Source organism: Nicotiana tomentosiformis, chromosome 3 (assembly GCF_000390325.3).
Source record: "Nicotiana tomentosiformis chromosome 3, ASM39032v3, whole genome shotgun sequence".
NCBI classification, from domain to species: Eukaryota; Viridiplantae; Streptophyta; class Magnoliopsida; order Solanales; family Solanaceae; genus Nicotiana; species Nicotiana tomentosiformis.
The window spans coordinates 3480682-3491593 of record NC_090814.1 but is presented as its reverse complement, the minus strand read 5'-3'; the positions used below and the strand labels follow the sequence as shown (position 1 = coordinate 3491593).

Below are 10912 nucleotides of genomic sequence, written 5' to 3'. Positions count from 1 at the left end.
ATTCAACAACAATACGACCCATGTAGGTCCCAAAATATATCGGCGTGTAGCCTAACATAGTCTTTAATATGAGTCTCAGCTCAATTTCTCTAACATGTGGAGGATATGCGGATAATGACATTTATTTAATTATGCAACTCCATAGAATCAATTATGTCACAATTCCTATGATACACGCCCACACGCCCGTCACCTAGAATGTGCGTCATCTTCAAATAATTCATACAACACGTACTTCAGGGATTCATACCCTTAGAACCAAGTTTAGAAGTGTTACTTACCTCAAACCGTGTAATTCTTTACTCCGCTATGCCTTTGCCTCGCGAATTGGTCTCCGAAAGCCTCGTATCTAGCCACAATTAATTTGATTCAGTCAATACAAGTTATTGGAATTAATTCCATATGAAAATATCAATTTTCCAACAAAAACCGAAGTTGTACTCAAAAATCGCCCGTGGGGCCCACGTCTCGGAACCGGACAAAAATTACAAAATCTGAAAGCCATACTAATTTTATCAAATTCTGATAATGAATCGACCTCCAAATCCTCAATTTAAGATATAGAAAATTTCTACCATTTTCAACCAAATTCACTAATTTCATGACAAAAACAACAATAGATTCGTGTATTTTAACCAAAATCGAATTAGGAGTTCTTACCCCCAATGTTTTCCTTGAAAAACTTTCGAAATATTACCTCACCCGAGCTTCCTTGGTCCAAAAATGGAAGAATGAGATAAATTTGGACTTTATTCTGCTACCCAGGGGTTTGTTCTTCGCGTTCGCGACCCACCCCTCGCGTTCGCGATGAACAAATTCCTCAACCGCTATTTCCAAGCTCTTCCAAAACAACCTGTAGTGTATCCACCATAAAGTTTTGTACCTAACTCCAAATTCCAAATGGTTTAACTTTCTGAAAATTAGATACCAAGGGCTATAACTTTCATTTGTTGCTCATCTCACAATTCCTTATAGATTGCGAGATATAAGCCTCCAAAGTCAGCCCTGTGCAGCAGAGATTTCCAAACCCTTCCCAGACAGTCTATAGTATATCCACTATAACTTTTTTTACACAACTCCAAATGACAAATGGTTTACTTTTCTGAATACTAGACACAAAGGGTTACAACTTTAATTTTTGGATCATCTCCAAATTCCTCATAGATTGTGAGATATGAGCCTCCAAAGTCAGACTTGTGCAACAGAGATTTCCTTCTTTGCGAACGCGAAGAACAAAATCCCAGAAGCCAAATCCTTCTTCGCGAACGCGAGAGGCTCCTGGCGAACGTGAAGAACAATACCAGACATCAGAAAATCAGCATCCAAAGTAACCCAAAATAATCTGAAACACACCCGAGGTCCCAGGGACCCCAACTAAATATACCAACAAGTCCTAGCACATCATACGAACTAAGTCGAAACCTCAAATCACATCAAACAACGCTAAAACCATGAATCATACCCCAATTCAAGCTTAATGAAACTAGAACTTTCTAACTTCTACATTCGACACCGAAACCTATCAAATCAAATCTGATTGACCTCAAAATTTGCACACAACTCATAAATGACATAACAGAGCTATGAAAATTTTTAGAATTGGATTCCGACTCCGATATCAAAAAGTCAACTCCCCGGTCAAACTTCCAAACTTAAATTTCTATTTTAGCCATTTCAAGCCTAATTTAGCTACGGGCTTCCAAATAATTTTCGAACACGCTCCTAAGTCCAAAATTACCATACAGAGCTATTGGAATCATCAAAACTTTGTTCCGGTATTGTTTACACATAAGTCAATATTTGGTCACTATTTTAACTTAAACTTTAAACCTTGAAACTAAGTGTTCCAATTCATTCCAAAACCTCACCAGACCCGAACCAATTACCCCGATAAGTCACACAATAATTGTAAAGTACAGATCGTTACATTTTGACTCACCAGAACCTTTAGCCTCTTCCCCTCACTCTTCTCCACCTTGAACATCACACTCTCAACCAGTCTCCAAAATACTTTCATACTTACATGTTCCTTCAACGTCTACATCACAAATGCTTGTTTCTATTCCTGAGCTTAGAAAGTCATCTAGAACACAGAATGCACCTTCCCATCTCAATGATTATGTTTGCAATTTTGTGTACCTAACTAATCTCACTGACTCTTGCTTCTCTGCACAAATTGATCCACTTATTTTGCCCTTCACATCTCTCTCTCTCTCTCTCTCTCTCTCTCTCTCTCTCTCTCTCTCTCTAACAAGTCTCTAATCAACTCCACTTCCTATCTATCTGAACCCAACTCTTTTTCACATATTGTTTTACATCCTGGGTGGCAAGAGGCAATGGACAAAGAATTGGAAGCACTTGAGGCTAACCAAACCTGGGAGGTTGTACCTCTGCCCAAAGGCAAAAAAGCACTTCCCTGTAAATAGGTTTACACAGTCATATACAAAGCAGATAGTTCCTTGGAAATGTTCAAGGCACGTTTGGTTATCACGGGAGACACACAAAGGGAAAGAATAGACTTCAATGAGACTTTTTCCCAGTTGTCAAAATGACAACAATCAGATGCCTACTTGCAATTGCAGTCAAGAAAGATTGGAAAATCTCTCAGTTAGATGTCAACAATGCATTCTTGCATGGTGACTTACAAGATGAGGTTTTTACAAGAAGAGGTTTTTATGAAAATCCTTATATGGACTGCGTCAATCCTCAAGACAATGGTATGCGAGGCTCACAACAACCCTGAATTTTAAGGGGTATTCACACTCTCTCAACGATTATTCTCTTCTTTTTTTAAAAAAAAAATCAAAAGGAAGAATCACTATTGTTGCAGTCTACGTTGATAATATACTGATTACAGGAGATCATTCTAGTGAACAATTGGACCTCAAGTTGTTCCTCAATTCAGAGTTCAAAATCAAAGATCTAGGGGATGCACATTATTTCTTAGGATTTGAGATTCTAAGGGAAAAACATGGCATTATTTTTAACTCAAAAGAAATTTACCTTAGATCTTTTGTCAAAATTTCAATGCCTAAGTATGCGACCAGCTTCTTCTCCACTTGATCCAACCTAAAAACTCCAGCTTAAGCAGGGTCCTCTGATCAAAGATCTCACTTTTTATCGACGACTGTTGGGGAAATTAAATTTCCTTACCCATACTTGACCGGATCTCTCTTTCGCCATTCAGCTTCTTAGTCAGTACATGCAAGCACCTCGGCAACCCCATCTTCATGCAGCCTTTCATTTCTTGAGATATCTCCTTAAAGACCATGGCTTGGGTCTTTTCCTCAACTCCAAGCCCACATTTCAGCTCCTTGCTTTTATGTGACTCTGATTGGGGATCTTGTCCTCAATCTCGTCGATCAATTAGTGGGTTTTTTATCAGCCTTGGTGGCTCTCCGGTATCATGAAAATCAAAGAAACAAACATCAGTTTCTTTATCATCCGCATAGGTTGAGTATAGATCTATGAGAAGAGTGGTGGTTGGGGTTACCTGGTTAGTCCGTTTGTTAGCAGATCTGTTTGTCTCTCCCATTTTGCTGGTGAATCTTCTCTCCGATAGTCAGGTTGCCATCCACATCGCTAAAAATTCAGTGTTCCACGAACGTACGCCGGAGCTAGATTGTCACTTTGTGCGGCAATAATATTTGGCAAGGATTATATCCCTCTCTTATACTCCCTCTCGATTTCAAGTCGTCGATATATTCACCAAACCTTTGGCCGAACCGGCTCATCATTCCATTATTGGAAAGTTAGGTGTGGTCTCAACCCCCTCCAACTTGAGGGGGGCGGTGTTGGAATGAGTTCTTATGTCACCAAAGTCTTTTATACCTTTCTACAACAAGAGATCCTGACCGTTCATCATTATCAAAGCCTTCAGATCACAACCCTTGATTTAATACAGTTATAACACTTAAAGACTATTTCTAGATGTTTCCTCATACGTGTGAGCATGTGAAGGAAAATGTATTTTCTTTATTTTTTTGTATATTCTGATTAGTTAGTTAGAATAGTACAAATTAGAGTAGTACACGTAGCCTAGCATAACAGATTTAGATTCTTTCTTCTTGTACAAATATATACGCAGCTGTTAATAAAATCACACCGAAAATTTCCACAATATTGGACTCTTCCAATTCCTACATTATATTATCCAACATGAGTAGTTTATTTATTTACGGGTAGGAAAGCGCATAATAGCTGTACAATATATGCAAATCTTTAGGACACAAATTATTGTTTAATTTCTCGTAATGTAATTACATCACAAGTTAAAAATTCAAAGAAGAAAGGTCATAATTATAAATTATTGTAAGATTGTTTTGAATATTTACTTGTTGGAAGTAAATATTAAAGTTAATAACCTTTTTAATGAGTTAGTATGATATTTTCCCAAAAGAAGAAAACGAATTACCAAAAGAGCAGGAAAAAAAAAAGGAATATTGTTAAGTTAAGAAATTTATTCTGTTACTTAAAACGCTTATACGAAGTCACAACAATATACATATAGCATAGCATAATCAAGAACTGACTCTTCCAATTAGGTATGAGTATAAATATTATTCATGTACCAAAAATAATTATATTATTCCTGAACAAATAATTTGTCTAATAGAGTAAGACAATCAGACAAAGGATCTCAGTAACCATATTTTCCTTCTATGTATAATACTATATACTCAGCATAATTATTACTTTCTATGTATACTATGCTTCAAAAGTATATAAATACATGTAAAACTTAGTTAGATCCTGTCATATTTCTGAATAGAAAAATATATATACACTCAAAATATTCGTCAATTCTTGAGATGGCAAAGGCTATATTGACTTTTGTTTTTCTGTTTAGCTTAGTTTTTTGCAATTTTAGCCATATGGGAAGATGTGTGGAAGTGGAAAAACAGAGTGTGATTGGGACAAAACAGCAAGTGCCACAAGGATGCAACAGTGCAGCAGATTGTGTCTCTTTCTGCAAAATTATTGGTTTCCAAAGCTGTGGATGTGATGCCAACAAGCATTGTTGTTGCGTTATTCCACCCCCTAGTGCTTAAGAAGCAATGATCTGGATTTTTTTAATTTTTTTTTTCTAGATTTACTTTGGATGTTTTTTTATTTCTATGAAACGTGAAGATTTATATATTTATTATAAGCTTGATCATTTTGAGAATTTCCACTTGTTTGTTGGGTACTTAGATTATGGCATTTCACACAAAATCTAAATAAGAGGAGACTTTGCAAACCTGTGCAAGTTGGAGTTGTTAATTTGTGTATTAAACCGTAATGTTATTTAATGTCACTTAGCAGTTAGCACCTCGAATTTACTCGTTTCCCTTTGTTAGATACTCAAAAGGCAAGATAAAATTTGGGTCACATGTTATAGAGTAGATTCGTGGAAACACTTGAATTTATTATTGGAATAAACCTTGTTTTCAACTCTTGACTAATCTTAATCCTAGAGGTGAAATACTAGTCTTGAAATACAAGATGGAGATTTTAAGGCCAACGTCGACGATTGACAACATATGAAGAAGAAGTAAGACCATGTAATATAAAAGTATCAAACACATATCGGTGCATCGTTTGCCTTATTCTTCTTAGATGCCAACGCTTGTTAATCATGATTTGGTGAAATTGAATTCTAATTAAAAGGTTCATATGTTTATTTCACTTGTTCAAACGTAATGGGTGTAAAATGTTGCCATTGTGTCATGCTAATTATGTGTGTACAAATGAAACCGGTAAACCGCACCAACCCGATAATCCGAGTCAAACCGAGAAAAAAAACCCGACTATGGTTTGGTTTTAATTAAAAAAAAGTCAAACCGAAACCAAACCAACTCGACATTGTATGTATAGGAGTTTTAAATATATTTAATACATAAAAATATTTATTGTAGTGTAGTTTATAAATATTTCTTAAGTTTTTTCATAGTTTTATCTTTTAACGTATTATTTCAAGCTTGGACTTATAATTTTTGGATGCTCCAATAAGTTTTATAGTCCATAAATGTTAGTAACTCAAATAAATCCTAAACCAAAATCAAATCAATACTAATGCTAATAAAAGACATTCAATTCAATTGTACTACGAATGAAAATAGTGTTGGATATATATTTTTTAGCTTATTCATGGTTTAGATATAATGCATAACTTAGTGTTTAGTCATATAAATAATAATACTTATTAGTCGTACTTATTTTAGCAACTTATTAGTAATTTTAAATTATGTTTGTTTTCATTATGGCTTATTAATAATATTTATTTTATGCGATTTTATTATCTTTATTGTTGAATATTTTAGTACAATGTCATAACTCATCTCATATTTATGTTATTTTATTGAAAAAGACCTTATATAGTTCTGTCTTACTAGTATTAAAGAAATATTTAGAGCACAAATTCTATGTTTTGTGCTATGAAGACTGGAAAAAACCCGAAAAAAACCTAGATTAAAAAACCTGATTTTTATTGGTTTGGTCTGATCTTTAGATTTAATAACTTACAATATGGCTGCAATAATGGGATAACTCTAAATTTGGGAGCCGGCTTTGCAAACTGTACAAGTAGAAGTATCAATTTATGTATCAAGTCTTTTTTTTTTTTTTTGGGGGGGGGGGGGGGGGTGGGAATAAACACACGCATGTCAGGTGAGCTTTTAGGGCACTTTATCTACAGAACTTGCAAGTTAAGGGGCATAATTGGTTTGTCCGCAAAGTTAAGGTATAAGTGAAATTGAAGGAGTGAACGTATGTAATGTTCCGAATATTGTACGCAATTTTACGCAACTACTAGTGTCAAATCTAAGACTAAAATTCAGAATCCCAATCTCAATTTGGGAAAAAAAGGTCTTTCCAGCACCTCCCTCATCAAGTTGGCAAGAGAAGACAGAGCTTACAGCCTTCTAATTTAATTGCAATACTGCCTCAATAACTCGGATTGCATTTTCATGACCTGTTGTAGGAGGCAACACACACTACAATAAAAGAGTGACACCATTTAACTTTGCTTACTTATCTACCTATAACTTCAACACATAAATGTCACTGCATTCAGAGTGTGGGTTTCAGAATATATTCATGAGAATCCACTTACAACACACACGGTAGCTTTTCGTTTGAGCAGAAACTGATAGAAATTGAACTCTTAGGCAGACATTGTTTCATAAAAGCCAACGGGTAGACAAAATTCTAAGCAAATTATTCAAACCATACTTCAATATGAAACACAATGGGATGAGGTGGAAGCTATCTAAGAAGGCAGTAGGTGTCCACTGCTAAAGCAGAATAAACTTGGTAAGGCATTTTTCCCCTCCTTATAAGCTTCTCAATGTCAGTAAGCATCATTTAATTCATGTAGGATACGCCCAGATGCCTTTGATATGTTACAGCACCAAAACATGTGCAAGTACAAAAGAGATTCCTGCTCAACTATGCAGGGAATTGATACATTCTCATGTGATCTATGTCAATTTCAACTGCATTTTCACACTATTAAGATAAGAGGGGGAAAAAACTATATCTCAGAGGTGATCGATATTGCAACTCTTTTTCCTTCAGAACATCCTCTGTTTCTATCCCCAAAGAACCCAAATGATGTATTTGAGCAAATGACTTCAAAGCATTCTGCAGTTCTTGATTTTTCCCTGCCAGATACACAGAAGTCTCATTTAATCTTCCAGGACTAGCCCATATGATGTTGAATAAGTTCAGAATCAAATCCAGTAATTCCTAGGCCACCATAAAAGGGAACACATGAAAACAAGTCTCCACGTCCATTATACATACGCAGCACATATAGTACAAGACAAAGCCTCGCTTTATCAAGTTTCTTGTGTAAGACAAGCCCCATTTAAAGCAATCCAGCCAAAAGAGGATACTGAGTGGGTGTGTTACTTTTTTTTTCTTTTTGATTGGTGATACTGTAGGGGTGTTTTCGCTAACTTTCAGAGCCTATTGTCAATTTGCCTCCAACTAGCTTCTTGTAACTTGATGTCACAGTATATTTACCTGCGGACTCATGCAGCCACTGCAAAGAATCTACCTGATCTAATACCACCTTCACTTCCTAACAACCAAGTTGGCGATGCTTAGTTCAAAAGTACCATGCCAGAGAAATGTTTTTTTTTTTTTTTTTTAATTCCATAACAGAAGAAATGTTTTGAAATCTCTAACAACATTCTGGAAGGGCATAGAGGGGAAAACGGTCCCAATGCAAGCACATAAAAGATTGTTGGACCAATATCAACTATTCTATGCAGCAGCCTTCAGAAGGATCAGCATTACCAAACAAAACTATTAAACTACTTTTGACGAATAAGCAGATTCTGATTCCAGAACCTTTTAATCTAAAGGATGTAATCAGAAAACTCTTCACAAACCAATAGCAAAGCTTTCGTTCTCTAGGCCAATTATACAAGTGAATCGGAAGCGGACTACCCACCCTATCTTAATAACTAGATGCTTCAGTGATCACACAAGAAGGTTAAATATGTTAGCAAATATTTACTGTGTTCCTACATCTGGGAATCCATAACAACAACCCAGTGCACATCTGGGAATCCATAAAGTCCACAAAAACATTTACATCACTGTTCATATTTCAAGTTGCACCAAGCCACCAAGAGCTCAAAAATTCCAAAACTCTAAGGGGCTGTTTGATTAAGGGTGCCCCCCCTGTGATAGATAAATAATCTACTTTCAAATTCTCAACTACATTCTACCACATTAGTCTGCCTTCCTTTTGCCCTTAGAATCTCCCCAATTATGTAGTGCGGAAGTTTTCCGCTTCACGGCCCAAAATCTTGTTAAAAAACGGAACATTACAAACTGAATTGAGTAGGAATATCATTAACCCAAGAACATAAATTCTTCATATCCATCAAAACCTAAGTCTCAATCAGATCCCTCAAAATCCCAAATTTCTACACTGGGAAAAAAACATTTCCAATCAACCCAATTGGAGAAGTAGTCTTCAAAGGACTTTGTTTTCTTCTTCATTTCATAAGAAATTTTTTCTATACTTACATATGTCCTACTCACCATTTTTCCTTTTCCTGAGAATTATAATTTTTCCCAAAAAGATAATCATCTAACCAATCCTAAATATTTCAAATAATCAAATAAGATCTTGTATCCATATAAACAACAACAACTATGCCTCAATCCCAAACAAGTTGAGGTAATCCTCACCGACCATGTAACTCCATTTAAATCATCTCATGCAAATACAAATTAATGTTACTCTATTTAGATCATCTCAAGTCCATATTATGCAAATACAAATAGAAAGTATTAGAAGTTCTGTAAACGTATAAAATCTTTTAAAGGCTAAACAACTTATACAAAGCATAAGACCCAGAGTAGAAGTGCTAACATCTAACTCTCCTTTACTAATATGTATCGTCTATATAGATCTTTGTCTTCTGATGAGCCTTATTTTTTGCTTAGTCTGCATGGCTCCCTAGAAACGGTAGGTCCTGAGACAACTTCCTTCCCTATGATTTTAGATATACCTTCTTCACCCCATATAAACCTTATACTGAAAAATACATTTAAACTCAGCCCAAATGAAGAAATTATCCTTTATACCATCTTTTTTTTTCCAGCCAACTTTTTTTTAAAAAAAAAAAAAGGATACGATAAGAGAAAATATACGCACAACAGAACCTTAACATTGAATTAGAATTCAGTCAAACCAAAATTTCGGTAACATTTGAAATTTTCAAATTATACGTACAGGAAATCCAAAGCCGATTAATTATCTTAGCAATTGCTGGTACTGGATTCACCGTGATCCTCCAATTTACAACAATGGTGAACCTTCTTATTTGATTGATTTTTATTTTCATCGTCATCGCTGTCATCCTCATCAAAAGGCTTTTCCTTGTGAAATATACAGCAAATCTTAGAGCTCTTCTTGTTGAGGAATTCGTTATCCACTGTACCTGGCTTCCATGAAACGTTCTTCTTCTTCGGCTTCAATTTCAGAGTTAGGGTTTCTGTTGTATGCTGCTGCTGTTCAGACGATGAGGAGGAGGAGGATTCTGATGAGTTGTTTAGGGTTAGGGTTATTGTTGTTGTTCCGGTGGTCGCCGGTAATGGTAGTTGTCTTGCGTTTCTCGCCATTGTCGGGGCTCCGGTCCTAGCGGTTCTTCTTCTCCTTTCAAATGTCGGTTAACACTTAACAAAAGGCCAACTTGTTTGAATTCCTCGTCACACTTTATTCAATGAAATAGTTGTGTTTTTTTCTATTTTATTTCTTTAGGGTCAATAATATAACAGATGTAAAATCAAAGGCAACTTTTCCTTAAAAAAATTTGAATTTTTCTAAAGTTTTTACTTCCAACAAATTATTGTGTTTCTTATTTGAATTTTTTCTATCTAAAGTTTGAACTAGAGACATTTGATTGAGCAAGCTATCTTATTCATTTCATCATATTTCTTAGCAGTATATTTTTGTACTCATGGTTATTTGGTACGCGGACTAAATTATCCAGAGATTATAATCCTGAGATTATAATCCCAATACTACTTTATACCACATGAAAGATGAGATAAAATAATCTCACATTTGATGAGATAAAGTGGATAAGATGAGATATTCTGAATTAAGTCTAGCATTAAATTTATAACTTGTTTGGTTGACGATATAACCTCCAACCAAACAATGTATAAATTTTATCCTACACATTATCTCACCTTATACCTCATACCAAACCAAACGACCCCTTAGTTTTTAGGGATAATAATAAGTATATAGTTATAAAATGACTCTCCGAGTCTCATATCATTTTTTCCCCTTTACCCAATCCAATCCACAACCTTATGCATTGGAGGTTGTTTTGTATGTGTTCAAGTTATATTGGTATTATAACCTTGGAATTATAATATGAAAATTAAATAATAATATCAT

The 10912-nt window shown here is 35.2% G+C and overlaps 1 long non-coding RNA gene and 1 other non-coding gene across 3 annotated transcripts; both read right to left on the bottom strand.

Moving 5' to 3' along the window:
• Nucleotides 1-278: 278 nt before the first annotated feature.
• On the bottom strand, nucleotides 279-3778 carry LOC104093341 (uncharacterized). Of its 2 annotated transcripts, XR_001968706.3 has the most exons (4): nucleotides 3494-3778; nucleotides 3154-3396; nucleotides 3004-3069; nucleotides 279-349 (listed from the first exon to the last, which is right to left on the bottom strand). It is a non-coding gene; the product is annotated as an uncharacterized lncRNA (long non-coding RNA). The 2 variants fall into 2 exon arrangements; XR_004506293.2 differs by having other exon boundaries at nucleotides 3004-3396.
• A 3399-nt stretch (nucleotides 3779-7177) lies between these two features.
• Nucleotides 7178-10370, bottom strand: LOC104093342 (uncharacterized). The gene is made up of 2 exons (XR_011414554.1): nucleotides 9737-10370; nucleotides 7178-7643 (listed from the first exon to the last, which is right to left on the bottom strand). It is a non-coding gene; the product is annotated as an uncharacterized protein (transcript).
• Between the last annotated feature and the right edge of the window lie 542 nt (nucleotides 10371-10912).